At 41.2% G+C, this 17,115-nt stretch overlaps 1 long non-coding RNA gene across 3 annotated transcripts in view; it reads left to right on the top strand.

Annotated features, from left to right (window-relative positions):
- LOC101789122 (uncharacterized) overlaps positions 1-17,115 on the top strand; it is a 92,871-nt gene that overhangs the window by 49,908 nt on the left and 25,848 nt on the right. For 2 of the 3 annotated variants that reach the window (XR_010041804.1, XR_010041802.1), the window contains exons 2-4: positions 6,296-6,534; positions 8,622-8,660; positions 12,108-12,245. The exons of the other annotated variant lie outside the window; for it this stretch is intronic. This is a non-coding gene — a long non-coding RNA (uncharacterized LOC101789122). The remainder of the gene's footprint in view (positions 1-6,295; positions 6,535-8,621; positions 8,661-12,107; positions 12,246-17,115) is intronic. 3 annotated transcript variants of the gene reach the window in all.

Here is a 17,115-nt window from a genome sequence, read left to right as displayed (position 1 = left end):
TGGAACTTTAACTGACATCCATAATCTTAGTGATGTATCATAATGTCTTAGTTTTACACCCATCCATGACTATTTTTACTGGAAGAATGATCCTATATTTGTCTCTTTTTTTCTCCTAAGAATTTCTTATTTATAACTTCCAGATGGGTTATATTTTCATCTTTCACCTTCCTTTTGCCTTAGCAGTTGCTCTCTGAATTTCCTTTTTCCTCCCTTAAATTGAGTCTGCAAGGCCAGAGGAAATCAGTTTCCATCATTGTTTTTCAACATTGACTTTCTTTAGTCTCCAGAGTAGGAATTATTCTTGCATTAGCATTTCTTTCTGAAACAGTGTGCTGGATTGTCTTGAGAAAACAATGTACATTTTTTAAACTTCTAGGGAAAAATCATTATTTCTCCAAAAACAAAAGAAATAATGAAAGTATGTTCAGTAAATACTTAAGAATAGTAAAGAGAAAAAAGGCTGGAGGTTTAGAATCAAGGTCAGTTTCCTCTTTTGTTGGATTGCAGCAAGCATTTAATGGTAATAAAATCTTTTTCCTGTATAATATATTTTATATTAAAACTGCAGGCCTTTAAATGAAGGATTTTATGTCTGCACAGTCTTTATTGAGCATGAAGGATTAAAAAAATGCTTTTGGTTTTTTTCTTCCTACTTAATTTTTTTTTTTTTTTTTTTTTTTTTTAGGTTTGCAAAGGTATTCCACACTTCCTGAGCTCAGAAAAGTAAGAATACAGGGAGAGGAGGTGGCCAGTGCTGCTCATAGAGTTCCTTGCTTATTCTGTTTAACCTCAGAACCCTGTCATTCTCATCCTTTGTATCTCCTGGAAAACTAGTAAATCTTTTCTGATGGCATGGCAGCTTTATGATGTGGATTCGTGTCTCTTTTCAGAGGAACATGAAAGACCTTTTTCATGTGTTTTCTCTTTTGCCCGTGATTTAGGCAAAGCTTATGTCTGTCAGTGGGGGAAGGCTGGTGGCCCAGTGAGTCTCTGGTTCTGTTCTATCTTCCTTTTGGCAAGGGGTAAAGGCAGGTGTGCCATGGTCAGCAACACAGATGGACAGACTCATGGCCAGGGTAAAAGAAGCTGAATGGTAGTGGTATTTCATAGATTGGCTTGAAAGAGATTAATTATATTTTGAAGGCTTGGTGGCTGATGATTTTCTGAGGCCTGATTTTCCCTGTAAACGAGAAATTTGTAATCTACTTTCATTGCTATGAAGATAGCTATATTAAGACCTTGACTGGTCTTCCACCCATCATAGGATTGTGTAGTGTGAAAATTTCCTGGATTCATTTTAAGCTTATTCATAATGGGTATACTGGCAGGGGTCTCAGAAGGCCCAAAGTGATGTTGATGCTAGGTTTACCAGAAAAGAAAAACTTAACTCGCAAAGCAGCTACACGTTGCCCTCAGCCACTGGTGACATTCATGGGCTGAATTATTGAGTTCAGGCTATTCTTGTTCACAAGCGTGGTTTAAAGGAAGACAAACACTAAGCTTATTTTAAACTTAGGAGTTTTAAAATGTACATTCATATGGAAAATTATCTGCCTAGGGAAGATTGTTGTTGGTGTGGATCTGACCTATAACAGAATGTGCCTTGTAATCTATAAATATCTGCTCTTTGAGTTGGAATAAATTACTGGAAGATGGCAGTCTCCACGTTTTATGTCTGAGATTTCCCAAGTGGCATTTCCCATTGGGTGGTCATCAGCAACTTATAGAATCTAAAATATTCCCAGTATACCAACTCGACATGACTGTTCTTGGCCATAACTTTAATGCTTTAAAAATAACCCCAAAGCTGATATATGGGAGACAGCATTTACTTAAACAATTATTTCCTTCCTGTAATATAGATGTAGGTCTTTTCTGTATTTTTCCACTATAATGGAAAGATGCATGCGGTCTATTGTGACAATCAAATATTCTTATGGGAAGTAGCCTCAGGGGAGAAGGAGAGTGATGCTATTGAATAAAAAGGTGCTGTTTTGAGCCTGGAAACCAGAATTTTTCAGTTTCATTTGTTACAGAGCTTGAGCCTTTCGGGAGGCACCAGATATGCTCCGATGTTTATTTTTGATAATGTTGACTAGTGTTTATTCAGGGCTTCTGAAAATTGGGTAGAAAGACTTCCGTGGAAGAGAAATGTGAACAAATACTGTGGGTTTACTCAGTGCTGAAGGCATTGACTGCTAAAGAAAGGAGATGACACAGTTCTTTAAGAAAACAAAAACAAAAACCAGCATGATCCCTCAGTTCTTGATGTAGAAGAGGTGTGATCAGAAATTACAGTGAATGTTAAAAAATGTTTTAAAAATTTATTATAGTAAATAAAACATTGCCATTAGCACCTTCAAACTGAAAATATGCCCCTTTATTTTGAGCACACATGATTCTTGGCAATGGGTCTTCTACCATAATACATTTTTAAAAATTTAAATATTCACATGTTTCCATTACCCCTTGTATACTCCTGCAAACTTTAGGAAAGGCTAACAACAACAAAATAGCAACAGCAACAAAATGCTGAGAGAAAGAGAGCTGCAGGTGATTTAGAAAACAAAACCTGCTAGGCCTGGAGGATAATCGTCTCGTTACAAGACACAGTTTTATTAAAATAATGGATTTTTATTACATAGGACTCAATAAGGAATGAATTCACCGAGCAGACTCGGAAGGCTTACATAGACACACACGCCAAGGAGAGGAGGCTGCTGAAGCAGGAGCATGTTGGTGTGCTTTATGAGTCTGGGTTTGTTTTTGGAGTTTGGAATTAATTAGACACCATGTTGAATTCCAAATGTGATAATTAGGCAAATTAATGCTGCAGTGAAGTTATTAATGAGGCAAAATATGCTAATATGCTTTTGATAAAGAGCTCTTCTTTTGCCTTACCAAGAAATTGGCAAACATCTTTTATTTGGGGCCAGACAGCTTATCTCAAGTGATTTACTAAAAAGGTTCTCGGCTGTATGCTGTGAACAAATGTTGTAAACAGGGGTTAATGTCTAAATTTTTGATACGTATAGGGGTTTTTGCAACATCGCAAGTTTTATGAAGCTCTTGCTTGCTAAGTGACAAACAGTGGTCCAGAAAGGCCATGACTTCTTCTGTGCCTTTTAATGTGGGTATTAATCTGACAAACCCCACTGCAGTCACATTCACTCCTGTTAACATCCTCACCAACACTCACGGGGCAACAGTGGCTGCCAATCCACCTACGAGCGCCTTTGTTTTCAGCAGACTTAGTGTCTCCTTTGGTTTTCAGATGTTCAAAACTCCTAACCCAGAATCATTAGGGAACTCACTTAGTGGTTTTTTTTTAGTGACACAGCAGAATTTCTCTTTCCGACCTTAAGTCCGTTTTTCAGATCTCATTGGGCATCAGGAGCCTTTCTGAGACCCAGCAGATACATTTCCTAGCCAGGTAGAGTTGGTTATTAAAAACCAAATATGGAAATATGAGAAGAACTTTCCCCAAGAGCATATGATTATTTTAATCCTTTTAATCATCCACTCCCTAAGGTCCAACCTGTGTACCTTTGATTCACTCATTTGTATTTGCTAAATGCTCTATCTGTCCCCAGGTAGGACAAGTTTGACTTTTGTAAATTCGAGGAGGAAAGACTCTGATAGATGTCTGAGTGAAGCAGGCAGCAATCAGTCTTTGGCTGGGGTACAGTTGTGGAGCATCCTGTAGCGGGAAAGAGACCATTTAGTAGCTGTAAGTGACGGAATGTGTTTGACTGCAAATCGCAAAAGGCCTTAGTATGCAGCTCTTCAACACTTTATTTTTTTTTCTTAAAGAGTAGATGAGGGTTAGGTGATCATAGTTGAAACATGTCTCTGCCATGTGTCAGGGGTCTAACTTTCCGTGTTGTCCTTTTAGCGGGTGGCTTTTATTTCTGTGACACAAGATGGCTCTGCTGAACCTCCAGGCATGGCATCTGTATTTCAGACAAGAACAAGAAGGAAGGATTGATCTTTCCCTTATGTAGTGCTTTCCTAGGATCCTCATCCAGTGCCACCCCATTTATGTTTCACTGGTTGGGATTGTATTACGTGATCCCTCCAACAGAAAGGTGTATTGGTGAGCTCGGATCAGCTGGACGGTAGTCTGCATTCTTGGGCATGATTACACTAGGGTTTGTGGCTGTATTTTTACTTTGATTCCTACTCCAAGGTGATTATCTCAAACTTTGACTGTCTTAACATGAAATAGGAATTTAGGTAGGAAAATTGTGTCACTCTCCTCAGGTGGAAGACAAAGTGATGCAAATCAAACTATGCATTTTAGATTGAGCTGTGACTTGAATGTTTAGTGTTCACTTTGCTGATCCCTTAGTTCCCTTATTTGTGAACTGGAGAACATTTCAGGGGTTGTTATAGGAAATTACTGGGACAACACATATAAAGTGTCTAGCATTTAGCTCATTCGTAAGTGGCAGCTGTTAAGATACTAAATTAAATTCAGATCCTATTCAGAATGAGTAAATGTGTAATAGTAATGTGTCTTTTTTTACCTTTCAGTGGGGTGGATTGTGGTAGGTAATCCTTTTGCTGAGTTGATTGTTGTTGTTGGTGTGTGTGTGTGTGTGTGTGTGTGTGTGTGTGTGTGTGTGTAGTTCGAATCTATGAAGTATACACCAAAGGCGGAGTGGTGAGGTGTGGAAAGGGGGCGGAGAGGGCTGGGAGGCTGGAGCCTGGAGGCCAAGTGCAGGTCAGGGGATGGTGGTAAGGGAGAGAGGCTGTGCAGGCATGTTCATGGGGACTTTTGCTGTGAAGCTGTGTAAGCTCTGAAGTCAACTTCTCCTCTGACTCACCTATAGAATGTTCCAGAACACATGTCTGATGAATGCTCTGGCCTGAGAGGGTCTTCTGGTGAATGTGAAGTGGTAGTCAGTCCAGCCTCAGGGTAGCTGTGAAGTTACAGCTGACATGGCTTCCAGAATGTTCATTTCATACAAGTCTCAGCACTCAATAAGTTGAGATTGAAAGGGGACACTAACACATGTGGGAAGACCCCGTGAGTTTAGCAGGCGCCCTGAAAGGGAGGTGACAGTTTTGGTTATGAGTGAGAGTCACCTTTCATTGCATTCAACCAGAAGTTTCCCAGAGTGAGACCCTTAGCAGGTCTCAGTTTCTCTGTGCGATGAAATCGTAAACTATGTGAATTTGAAGAGATAAACACTTATTTTTAAGTTTTTGAACAACATACTTTGAAACAAAAGCTAGTTACTATATTTGGCTCTCAATTGGAAAATAGAAGTAGCAATCTGTTTCAAAGCTAGAGGAGAAGCTGGCAGCTTTGAATTGAGTTATGGCACAGCACTACATTTTTATGAGTAAATTAAGAGATTTTTCAGGGGGTAATTGTGAATATATGTGGTTTTCACATCATGGACTGATATTAGAATTCTTTGAGAGAAATGTGATTTTACTGGATATTAATAAGCAACAAACACATCAATATGTGGCAGGCAGGAATCAGAGACCACAAATTCAGGTTTTTAAAGAGGAACAACTACTTTGTTCCTTCCATCAGCTGCAGAATTTCTGAGTTGAAGCTGTGATGCACACAAGGCAGAAATACTACCTAAGTCACTTCACGGTTTGCTCTCTGTCTCCCAGGTTTAAGCCTGGGCTGGTGGGTGAGGGCTGCTGTGTGCCCTGTTATAGCAGTGAGGTGCTCTGGTTCCAGCTCATCCTCTGTGCATACACTGGCCAGGTCATCCTCATCCTTAGGTGGTGACCAATCATTTGTCAGCCTGTATTACCCGTGGGACCGTGTGTCACCCATCTGCTCGCTTAGTTTGGGTCTCCCTTCCAGGCGCCATCAGGCTCTCCCTTGTACTTGCACACAAATGCTGCTCTCTGATTACTCCAGGGCTGCAGGAAGCTCACAAAGCAGACTGACACCACCTACCTTTATACGCAGCCCCAGTGTCTCCAATCCTGCCTCTGCGCTGTGGGACTTGGTCCTCCTGCAGCTTTGGGCTCTGCTACCATGAAATGGGGGGCTGGTGCTCCCTAAGGACACAGGCAGCAATTGATTTGAGTAGGGCAGGGACCAGCATTCTTTGGAGAGGCTTAGCAGTTTCTAAACCTCTGATTCTTACTCCTTTCCCCAGGAGAAGAAACCCTTATCTAGCTCTGGGGAACAGGGAAAACTGGCTCCAGCTGATTACACTTTATTCCAAATCTGTTGTTTATGCCTCAAGTCCTAGACTTTTGAAACTCAAAAACCTTTTCTCTGAAGCTATTGCTCTCATTTTCTTCTTGTCAGATCTTCCCTGAGGAAATGAGAAAAGAATTCTGTGGCAAAAAGAATGGCAATTACAGGAAATACTGGTGAACATCCGTTAGTGTTCCAGTGACCAGTGACTGACAAGTACTCAGAATAGAGAACTGCCTCGTTGTGCTCCTGGCCCTCAGGGGTCTTTCTTGGACTCCCTATCTGTCCTATTATTGGCTCATGCTCTCAAAAAAGTCTTACCTGGACATGGCACTTATTGAGAGCACAAGGTGAATATTTTCTTCCTCTTACAAGTTGGTAGAAGCCTTTCTTTCACAGATTCATGATAGTGTTAGACCCACTGGTAGGCAAGCAAATCACATTTCTTGTGTGTGAGGTGATGACTGTTATTTTCATGTGCTTAAAAACATGCACTAACAATGTAGTGTCTTAGATGTCTGTAATAATTTAGGTAAAAACCTTAGTGGGAGCCAGGTAAACTTAACCATGAGAGATGCTGTTTCTCTCTATTAGTCTGTTTTCTGTTGCTGTAACAAAATAGTAGAGGCTAGGAACTTTATTTAAAAAGGGATTTGTTATCTTTAGCTCACAATTTTGGAGGCTAACTGTGTAAGACCAAGCAGCCTAGGGCCAGGGGCTTAGCTCAGTGGTATAAGCGCCTGCCTTGCAAGCACGCAGTCACGAGTTCAATTCCTGGTACCAAAAAAAAAAAAAAAAAAAACCCAAAACAAGACCAGGCAGCCTTGTCATTTTGGTCTTAGGTGAGGACCCCTGTGGCTGCATTATAATACAGCATAGAAACAAGAAGGAAAACCACAGGGTGCATAAATGATCATGCAGCAAAACAGGAGCCCACAGGACAGAGAGAAGCTGGTCCTGATTTTTTAAAAAATAACAATCTACTTTTGAGAGAACTGGTTGATATCTCATGAAAACTTCCAAAGGTGGTGACTCCAATAGCCTAATCACTTTCCACCAGTTGGACTCATCTCTCCTCCTTCCTTTTTTGTTTGATTTTTTTTTTTTTTTAGACAGGATCTCACTATGTAGTCCCAACTAGCTCACACTCCTGCCTCAGCCTCCCAAGTGCTGAGATTACAGGTGTGTGCTGCCACGCCCAGCAGGACTGTTCTTAGGGCTGTCCCACCTCTTAGTACCCCCACATTGGGGTCCGGGCTCCCAGCACCTGAACCACACCTCTAGGGGATGCATTCAAACCATAACGGCCTTCTGGAGACTCTGAATCTTAAGCAAAACTTTTAGGGGTAAGGGATGATTTAAATATGTCATGGAAAGAGAATGGAAGGAGGACAGAGGAAAAATCCAACTCAACATGTTCAAAACTGAATTTGAGAGAGGAATTCTTTAAGTTTGTGGAGGCAAAGAAAACAGTACTAGAACTTCTAAATTTAATTTTTTTATTTTAAAGGGGATAAAACCAAGGAAAATAAAACAGAATAAAACCAATCAAAACAAACCAGTGCAAGTGATACAGGACTCAAAAAATATGAAATAATTGTTACCATAATGCCTTTTGTTGTTTTCAAAATAGCTGCAGATACCTTCAGACATAATGAAAATCAAACAGAAAAAAATAGAGTAGAAACAATAAAAACAAAACAAACCATGAATGCAATAAAGGACTTCAAAACAAGACAATAGTAAATACAAATCCTACCATATGATATCTTGCTATCTTTGAAATAACTGCCCTGCCATTGGATATAACAAAATCAAACAATGAAAATGATACAGGACTTCAAAACAACATAACAAGAAATTAACAATGGCTACACCTTCAGAAGGAGATTCCCCCCTAGATGCCACATTGTGTACCGCTATCCTTTGTGTAGATGACCAGTCCACTGGCCTTAGACTTGCAAGGTCAGGGAAACACCAGAACACTACAAGCATTGAACTGCATTTCACCTCAATCGCTATCATTGCAGGCTGTGTTTTTCCAGGCAGTCAGTTGCTGATGGTGGTGATGGTGGGGATTGGGGATTGGTTTTTGTTTGCCAGCCCGAGTACTGGAAGGGGCTTGGGTCTGGCTGTCTCCCTACTGGCAGTGGCCCACGCGTGGTGCTGGTTCGCAGGGATGGCTTGCTGTTTAGTAAGGCCTCGTTCGCTCCCCCACGGTCTGCGAATGGCACTGACTCAGTACTAGAGCTTAATTTGAATTTTTTTGAGGTGAAACCTGCATAATGTAAAGCTAACCATTTTAAGTGTCTATTTTAGTGGTATTAAGAATATTCACAATGTTGTACAACTATCACAATCTTCATAAAGTTTTTGACATCCTGTATTGAAACTTTGTACCTATTAAAAAATAACTTTTCATTTTTTCTACCCCTAGTGCCTATCTGTATGGGATTCTTAGTTCTCAACATCTCATGTAAGTGGAATCACATAATTAATTGTCCTTTTGTATCTTATGTACTGTTTTCAAGATTCTCTCTATGTTGTAGCATGTATCTGAGTTTCCTTTTTCTCTTCTTTCCTTTTCATGGAAGAATCATTGCATATATATGCCGCATTTTGTTTGTCTTTTCATCTGTTAATGAATATTTGGGTTGTTCTCACCTCTTAGTTCTTGTGAAAAATGGTGCTGTGAACATTTGTGCACAACTATCTGCTCTTGTCTCAGATTTCAGTTCTTTGGAGTATATACTAGAAGTAGAACTGTTGGATAATATGGTAATTAAACTTTTAAGAATCCGCTATTATGGTTTGTGTCTAGATGTCCCCCAAAGCCTCATGCACTCATAAGTGTGGTTTTTCAGAAGTGGCTGCATCTACAGTGTGTGGTACTGGGATTAAGGGCGTGTAGCTGGTGTAGCAGAGTTCTAGGGGTGGCTAATAGGCACCCTCCCCTGGATGTGGGTGGCACCAATCAATAGACTGACACCTTGGTTGGAATATAAGGGGAAAAGAAGGAAGATCCACTTGGTGCTTGCCGCCGCCGTCTGCCTGCCATGCTGTGAACTGTCTCTGCTCTCTGATGTCCCTCTGCCACGCTGCCCCTCCTTGGAGCCACTGGACTATGGCCTGAAACCTCTACACACTGTAAGCCAGTATGAACCTTTCCTCCTTTAACTTTGGGCAATGGATATTTTGTCTCAGCAACAAGAAAAGTAATTAAAACAGTAGTATTACTTGTTTGGCATTGTCACTAGCAATGCACAAGAGTTCCATTTTTCTCCTTACCAATTTTCTCCTTACCATTTTTCTCCCTACCGATACTTACAATTTTCTGTTTATTTGATAAATGTGTCAAGTAGTGTCTCATTATTTTTTTTTGTTTAATAGCACTAGCCTTCACACTGAGTTGTAGCCCCAGGCTTTTAATTTTTTTTGAACTTTGAGACAGGTTTTCACTGAGTTGCTAATTCGTCCAGGTTGGGCTCCAACTTGCAATCCTGTTGCCTGAGCTTTCTAGAGTTATGGGCTTGCAGGCATGTGCCACCGTGCCTGGCTTTCATTGTGGTTTTGAATGGCCTTGCCCTGTGGATTCGTCATCTTTCTTGAATTTATTGGCTATATATATATATATATATATTTTTTTTTTTTTTTTTTTTTTTTTTGAGGAATGGCTTTTCAAATCATTTGCCTGTTTTTAAATTGGGTTTTATAAATTGGGTATTTTGTTGTTGAATAGGCCATAGGTATGCTTATTCTCATCACATTTTCTTTTTACTAAAATGTGGCTAGATGATGATGTGCCTGGCAGGATGAGTAATTTAAGGGGCCTGGAGGACTCAAGGAAGACACAAAACCAGTCTTCTCTTTGCCCAGGATTTTATCCAACCTCCCCAGCACATGAAGCGCTCCACAACCTGACTCTCTCCAGTCTGCTCTCCTGCCACTGACCCACCCAGTGCATCAGTGTGTTTGTTTTTTTTACCTGCCACTCCACCAATGCCCAGGGAACTTACACTTTTCCAAGTCTTTGCTGCTATCAGGCCTCATTTATTCTAAATCTCTCCTCAGTCCCTTCATTTGCTCTTATGCCACTTCATTTGTTCATTCATCCATCCGACATTCATAGCCTTGCTCCGTGGTACAAAGCACCGTGCCCAGCACTGTGCGCTCAATAGTGAACAAAGCAGTGACTGCATCCAAGGAACTCCATGCCCGGGGGGTGCGGTGGGGGTAAGTGAGCCACAGACCATTACAGTTCATTGTGAGTGAGTACAAATGCAAGTATAAGAGGTGAGGAATATTATCTTTGTGAGCTGCGAGAGCTGGAGGTAGAAGTGTTTATGGGCTGTTGTGAACATTCTCATCTTCTGCACATTAAATGTAAGCTTGTGTTTCATTATTTTTATTTTTATTTTCATATTCCTTAAACAGAATCATTTATAGACAGCCATTGGCTCCTGTAATGCATTTCCCCTCCTCGCAAGATGTGGGATTCTAATATGGATGTATTTTCCTGCTCACTGGGATATTTGAGGGTCCTCTGACAGTTGTAAGGCGACTGCGTAGGCTCATACTGGGGGCACCTGGAGGCTGAGCCCTAAGTCCTCCCTTAAGGCTGCATGCTCTTATGTGCTTACGTGGGGGGTGTGAGGCTGTCCAGAAAATCCATCGCCAATCCTGGCATTAACGCATGTTTACAAAGCCAGCATCAAACACTGTGAGCACAAAGCAGGTGCTCAATATATATTTCTGATATTATTGGACTATGAATCCTGGAGGGAAATTTGTTTCATTTACCAACAATGAATCCATAGTTCAAGGCAGAGGAAATAGAGGAGTTGTAAAAGCAAACCACCATGTTAAATTTTCTTTTCTTTTTCTTTTGTCTTTCTTTCTTAGAACTAGGTTGTTTGCTTATCTGGGCTTTGATGGCACTGGAGGATGGTAAAATTGTCCTGCTTACAAAGTTGAAGTGAAACTAAGGAGCAAGACGCCAGAGGACAGATCGATTGTTATAGAGAAAGATTTATATTTGAATGCGGGATTTAACTAGGGAGCAGAGAAGAGACAATTTTAGGGATTACTGAGAAGGAAGAATCAACATAATATGGATTTTGAGGGGGCAGAGAACGGAAAAAAATAACAAGGATTTAAGATATTGGTTTTAGGATTAAAAAGGAGGATTTAATTTGGGAGATAAAGGATTTACTGTTAAATATAGTGACAATTAAGCACTGAATGCATGCGGGCCGACTCCAACCTGCTGATGGCCTCACATAGCCCACGGTGAGGAAAACCAGGTCCTAATTGGAATCTTGGTCTTCATCAGGACGGAACGGGCATTGTGGAAGCCATGTATATAAATGACTCAGTTTAGGGGAAGTTGTCCTTTTAGTTAAACTTTGTAACTTGAAGGATTACTTATTCCTCATTTGAAAGTCTCCTCCCTCTCCTGACGGGCTCTGCTGCATTGCCCGTCGTCATGATCAGTTCCACCCAACAGAAGGAAAAGCCTAAACTCAGAAAGAGCTCAGGCGTATTGAGCAGGGACTTGTGATAGGGTTTAGAACACAAATAAAACTTCCACTGGGTCTGCACTTTGGGCACCGAGTGGACCCTGTGCCGGGTGGGGATGCCGGGGCCATTTGGAGGCTTGCAAGGCTGGGCACATGCCTGGGCAGCTGGCTGGCCATGAGTGTGTGTGTGCAGATGGACAGGAAGAGTAACAGAACCCATAGCAGATCCTGGCAAGGGCACATTTCCCACCGGCTCTGAGTCATTGGTGCGCTGGCCCACCGAGGGATCAGTTTGTTTATGAGGGTCAAGGATGGCGCACAGCCCTTGCTGGTGTCCTGATGCCTTCACCATGCTAAGGATTTTGCATCACTTCCTCTCACCTCTGCTGCTTATTGTTTTCCAGATCCATGACTCAAGCATTTCAGTCTCCTGGAGCACTGCGGTTACAGGACTGTGCCACCAAAGAAGGGCAACTTTATAAAGTGCTTGGTTCAATGTGCCACTACTTCAATGGCTGGCACTTAGTAGGTGATTTCCAAAGGTTAGCTGTAATTTTCTTTATTTTTTTATTTTAGAGGGGGTAAAAATAAACATAACAAAACAGAGCAAAACAGATCATAAGAAAACAATTTAAGAAACACAGATTTCAAAGCAAGACCACCGGAGAGCTTCACTGCCTATCATATTGTCTCTTATTTTCTTCCAAATAGTTGTTCATATCTTCACACAGTGAATTCATACCGAACAAAATAGTGCTAAACTGATCAGAACAGGATGATGAAGGCATTTTAGGTCTTCAAGACCAGACAATAGGGAAGTCAACAATGGCTGCCATAATGTTTCTCTTTGTCTTCCAAATAGCTGTCCATATCTTTACGTATGTTGAAATTAAAGAAAAGAAAATAGGCTAATATCACTCTGGACAGAGAATAATAGTATTGCTAGATTTTGTATCATGATGATACAGAATTAGCACTGGGCATGTTAGTGTCTCTTTTTCTTCAGAGTATCTTTTCATTACATAGTGCATTATATAATCTATTCTCGTAAACTGTTTAGAAGTTGTACACATGTGTGAATCTCTATATGTATACCTATCCTTTCTGTATTAGAGAGAAAAACAAATCAAAACAAGACAACAAAACAGGGACTGGGGGTTTAGTTCAGCGGTATAAGCGCCTGCCTTGCAAGTGTGTAGTCGTGAGTTCAATCCCCAGTACGGATAAAAAAGAAACACACACACACACACACACACACACACACACACACACACACAAGACAACAAAACAAATTCCTAGAAAAACATGAAACGAAAAAGACATAAAACCACAATTCTAGGTGATCTACAGTAGTTACTATGATATCTCTTGTTATTTTCAATAGAATTGTTTATATCATCAGGCATAATATAATTGAATATAGCACTACATAGCAATATTAATAAAAACAAAACATTGGAGACATTGTAGGACTTCAACAGCAGTTAATAATCAAACTGGAATTGGTATCCTATTGCAACTTGTCATCTTCAGAGTAGTTGTGTCTACTCTTAGACTTGATACTGTCAAGCATACCAAATTCGAATAAAATCAGTCAAGACAAAACAGCAATCTAACAAACCAGATTCAAATAAGATCAGTCATAGTAAGACAGTGTAAGTAACACAGGGTTTCAGATTAAGTTAATAGAAAATTAAGTTACCATAGTATATCCTGCTATTTTGGGGATAGCTGTCTGTGCCCTCAACTCTAGTACGAGTAGACAGACTGTAACAAAATAAAATCAAACTAAATTGAGTGATAAGACTAATGTGACTTTTAAATCCTGATACATTATTAAAAATGTCCTCTACCTAAAAAAGGAAGGCAGAGGACATTGTTGTTTCATGTATTCTAGATTTTATTTATATTCTTCATCAAAGGTGTTTCTCCTTTTTCTGGGTTCCTCCATTCTCCCATCTGTGTCTTCTTGAGAGGTGCTTAGCCTTTCTTTTATTAATCTTTTTATATCTTGCTTTACTTGAATTAGAATTTCAGTTTTAAGTTCGTTTATGAGGTCATGAGGTCATGAGGTGTGCAGATGCTGTGTTTGATATTACATGTTTGATGTCCTTGATCTCTTCTATATTTACCTCTCCTGGACTTATTTATCTCCTGAACTTATCCTGGGTCAGTGGCTGGAGGCTTTTTCTTGTTTCTTTCTCTTGTCATGTTTCTGGCTGCTTTCAGACAGGTGTATGGTGGAGGTCTCTGGCCCTCTCCGTATTGCCTACGGTTTATCTAAAGCGTGCTAGCTGGGGGCTTGCTGCCTTCTCCAGTTTGCTGTTATTTGAGGTGCATGCAGGGAAGATGCTGGCTGGCATCTCTCCTCTGAGCCAGTCAACCAGTGAGTACCTTCACCCCTTTAGTCTGTGCTGTGCAGACCTCACAGATTTGGGACAGTTTTGTCCCTGGCTATTGGGTCCTGACCAGGGGCATGACCCAGCCCAAGCAGATCCCACCAGTCCTCTTTGGGCCAGGAGCGGTGGACTGATGCCACTGTGGTTCCGGGTTCAGGCCCGTTCTGCCCAACTCCAATGTATTGTCCAGCCAGTCACCCTGTCCTTGGGACCCAGTTCCTAGCACTCACCACGGGTTAGTGCAGCTCTGCACATTGCTTCCTCTCTCTATTGCTCCACATCCTCCCACCAAGGACCTTGGGCTCACCAACCCCCAATTTTGGTGCTACCACAACTTCGGTGTGACCATGTGTTGTCTGACTCCGAGGCATGCCCGATACAGTGTGGACCAGCTCCGGTGAGAGTGTGTCTGGTTCCAGCCTTTTGTCCAGGTTTTTCCTTCCTTCATTTTTTTTTCTTTTTCTTTCTTTCTTTCTTTTTTTCTTTTTTTTTTTTTTTTAATCAGTACGGAGGATCTAACTCAGAACTCTGTGCTTGCAAGGCAGTGCTTATGCCACTGAGCTAAATCCCCAGCCCTTTTTCTTTTTCCTCAGTTTCTTCCTGGCTTGTAAGAATCCCTCTCCTTTCATCTGGTCTTCTCCACGGTGTTAAATTCTAGCATCTGAGTTCTTCTCAGAGAGGCTCTCTACCCTGGTACCTATCAATCCACCATCTTCCCAGGATCCCTCTAGCTGTAATTTTCATGATAAATGATGGTGATGTTAACATTATGTTAATGCCACACAATGAGATGTGCAGAAATGTAAACTATGAGGTTTTTTGGTTTATTCTTTGGCATGTAGATTTAATTTCTTCTTTTTCCCCAATAGCTTCCATTTCAGTAGGTAGTGCAAATTTTAATCTCAGTGAACTCAGGGTCTCAGTCCACTTAAATCTGGAGAAGACACGCAGTCTTTGGTAGCTGTGATCTCCCATTTCCTCCCCAACTCCCATCTCCACCCCTTCACATCTGTCTGCAAAGATGACAGCTCCATTTTCTCTTCCGACCTGCAAGTCTTTACCAGCTCTATTTTTTACTAAGTTGGTTTCGCTCCTACCTTGGTCACCTGGAAGATCTGGTGGCTCTCCACATTATCCTGAATAGGGAAGCTTCCAAGGCGCTCTCTGCCCACAATTCCTAGGTAGCTGTCCCACCCCAAGGTCTTACCCTTTGTTGGCTTCTCTTGGAAAGCTCTTACTCTCCTAAGAGTACCTGTGGGTCTTCACTGTGCTTTCTTTATGGTGCTTTCTCGGGCTGGTTGTGGGATTACACAGCGGGCTGTAGCTACCTTTGTCCCCCTTGATTTTTGTCCTCACTTTTCTGTGCCCATCCTATTGGTATATGTGCTATCAAAGCGAGCACTGCACCCAACCTATTGGGACAATAGTTTTCTGCTAAGCTTTTAGAAAGCAAATGTCTTTGCCTTAAACTCAGCTGTGGCTTTCAAATTTGGAGCTCCCAAACTAAAAATTGACTTTCTCTCAGCATTTCTGCCATGGCATAGCTTTCCCGAGGCAGTAAGTGCTAGAAGCTGAAGTATTTGCCTTGGGAGAGAGGGGCGTGTGCGGAGGGAATGAGGATAGTGCAGAGCATGAGAATATTGTTGAAATATCTCAAAACATTTTTCTACTACATTGCAGTTATTATTTCATCCTCCATATGGTTTCAGCCCTGTGGGGCTGAGTTGCAGATTGCTTTGCTTTAAGGTTGGTGCATTTGAGGATGATTCTGTTTTGACCTGTTGTTGGTAAAATAAAAAATAAAATAAAATAAAGAGGCAGGTAGTGAAGCTAAAAAGAAAGCCAGACACTCCTGGTCTATAAAGTGTTGGTTTAGTTGGGAGCTAAATACAGCTTTGCCCTCATTCTGCTTCTCAGGCTCCCAAAGGTCATGCCATTTTTTCTTGATCTGTTTTCCTGTCTCCCTGTTCCACATCCATCACTGAATGCTCTGCTGCCTAGGCAACAGCATTCAGGGCAGCTCTCAACAATGTGTTCCTGGAGAATATTTCAAGCTCCTTGTGTGTGGCATTTCTTGCAATCCAGGGTATGCTCTTCATCTTATTGTTAGCAGATAGGCTCGTGTTAGCTCAGTGAAGCTGTGTGGACCCATTTGGATTTCTTCTTGGGTATGAGATCTGAGAGTAAAGAGTTATCTATATTTCAAAGATGTCATTGTCATTGTCATGTTCAGGTGGCCGTCCTGGTGTGGGTGGCATCTTCTCTCCTGTGAGTGTCTAATCAAGGTTCTTTTGAACTGTGCTGTGTTGTCAGCTGGACACTTGGGACCACAGCACTGAGTGTCACCTGTATAAAAACCACAGGAAAAATGTAGGCAACTTTATTTGTATTCCTGTACAGCATTCACCAGCTGTGCTAAATGTGGGTTTGAAAAATTGTACTATGAAGCAATATGAAAAATTTTATTAGTAACATCACCACCATCACCACCACCACCAACAGTTACAATACCAGCAAGCAACCATTTTGTGCTTGGTACCATATTCTTTACATGTTATTCATTCAATTTTACCATCTAAAAGGATGCCACTTTTGTTCTACTTTATAAAAAGGGAAATAAATTTAGAGACAATAAATGTCTTGTCTCTGGTCAGAGACAGTAAGTAGAGCTGAATTTGAAAGCGGGCTGGTCTGATGTCAGAAGCTTTGTCTGCTAGAGCGTTACCATGCTTGCAGGCCTAGCAAGCATCCTATTGGCATTGCTGAATCCATAGCTCTGGTCTAGGCCTGATGAAGACTAGGTGGATGGTCACATCTACGTAGTTGTATTGGAAACAACTGCTCTGTGTGCTCACGTATTTCTTTTCATCATGGGTGGGAAGCAAAGTTACATAATAGGTCTGAGTTCTTCCTTTCTGGGTTCCCTCATTTCCATCTCCTTCAGGACATAACATCATCTTCCATCAGGACATCAGAGCAGATTCCCAACAAGTCTTCGTGATATCTGTCTTGT

Source organism: Cavia porcellus, unplaced genomic scaffold, assembly GCF_034190915.1.
Source record: "Cavia porcellus strain 051 isolate PalLab524CR breed Dunkin Hartley unplaced genomic scaffold, mCavPor4.1 scaffold_21, whole genome shotgun sequence".
NCBI classification, from domain to species: Eukaryota; Metazoa; Chordata; class Mammalia; order Rodentia; family Caviidae; genus Cavia; species Cavia porcellus.
Note: the sequence above shows the minus strand (reverse complement) of the source record. Positions and strands in the feature narration are given on the sequence as shown.